Raw genomic sequence first — 1025 nt, forward strand, 5'->3', positions numbered from 1 at the left:
TAATTCCAATTTACATGGAAGAAGCATCTCCATTCCTGCCATTGGAGCAAACAACTTTGAGCTGAAACCTCAATTAGTTTCTCTGATGCAGCAGAACTGCAAGTTTCATGGACTTCCATCTGAAGATCCTTTTCAATTCTTAACTGAATTCTTGCAGATATGTGATACTGTTAAGACTAATGGAGTAGATCCTGAAGTCTACAGGCTCATGCTTTTCCCTTTTGCTGTAAGAGACAGAGCTAGATTATGGTTGGATTCTCAACCCAAAGACAGCCTGAACTCTTGGGATAAGCTGGTCACGGCTTTCTTAGCCAAGTACTTTCCTCCTCAAAAGCTGAGCAAGCTTAGAGCTGATGTTCAAACCTTCAGATAGAAAGAAGGTGAATCCCTCTATGAAGCTTGGGAAAGATACAAACAGTTGACCAAAAAGTGTCCTTCTGACATGCTTTCAGAATGGACCATCCTGGATATATTCTATGATGGTTTATCTGAGTTATCAAAGATGTCATTGGATACCTCTGCAGGTGGATCCATTCACCTAAAGAAAACACCTGTAGAAGCACAAGAACTCATTGACATGGTTGCTAATAACCAGTTCATGTACACTTCTGAAAGGAATCCTGTGAATAATGGGACGCATATGAAGAAGGGAGTTCTTGAAGTTGATACTCTGAATGCCATATTGGCTCAGAACAAAATATTAACTCAGCAAGTCAATATGATCTCTCAGAGTCTGAATGGAATGCAAGCTGCATCCAACAGTACTCAAGAGGCTTCTTATGAAGAAAAAGCTTATGATCCTAAAAACCCTGCAATAGCAGAGGTAAATTATTTAGGTGAACCTTATGGAAACACCTATAACTCATCATGGAGAAATCATCCAAATTTCTCATGGAAGGATCAAAAGCCTCAACAAGGCTTTAATAATGGTGGAAGAAACAGGTTTAGCAATAATAAACCTTTTCCATCATCCACTCAGCAACAGACAGAGAACTCTGAACAAAATACTTCTAATTTGGCAAACT

The 1025-nt window shown here is 39.2% G+C and overlaps 1 non-coding gene across 1 annotated transcript; it reads right to left on the minus strand.

The window, feature by feature from the left end:
• Positions 1–340: 340 nt before the first annotated feature.
• On the minus strand, positions 341–448 carry LOC112746152 (small nucleolar RNA R71). Its single transcript, XR_003174048.1, has one exon. It is a non-coding gene; the product is annotated as a small nucleolar RNA R71 (small nucleolar RNA).
• Between the last annotated feature and the right edge of the window lie 577 nt (positions 449–1025).

Source organism: Arachis hypogaea, chromosome 14, assembly GCF_003086295.3.
Source record: "Arachis hypogaea cultivar Tifrunner chromosome 14, arahy.Tifrunner.gnm2.J5K5, whole genome shotgun sequence".
Lineage (NCBI taxonomy): Eukaryota > Viridiplantae > Streptophyta > Magnoliopsida > Fabales > Fabaceae > Arachis > Arachis hypogaea.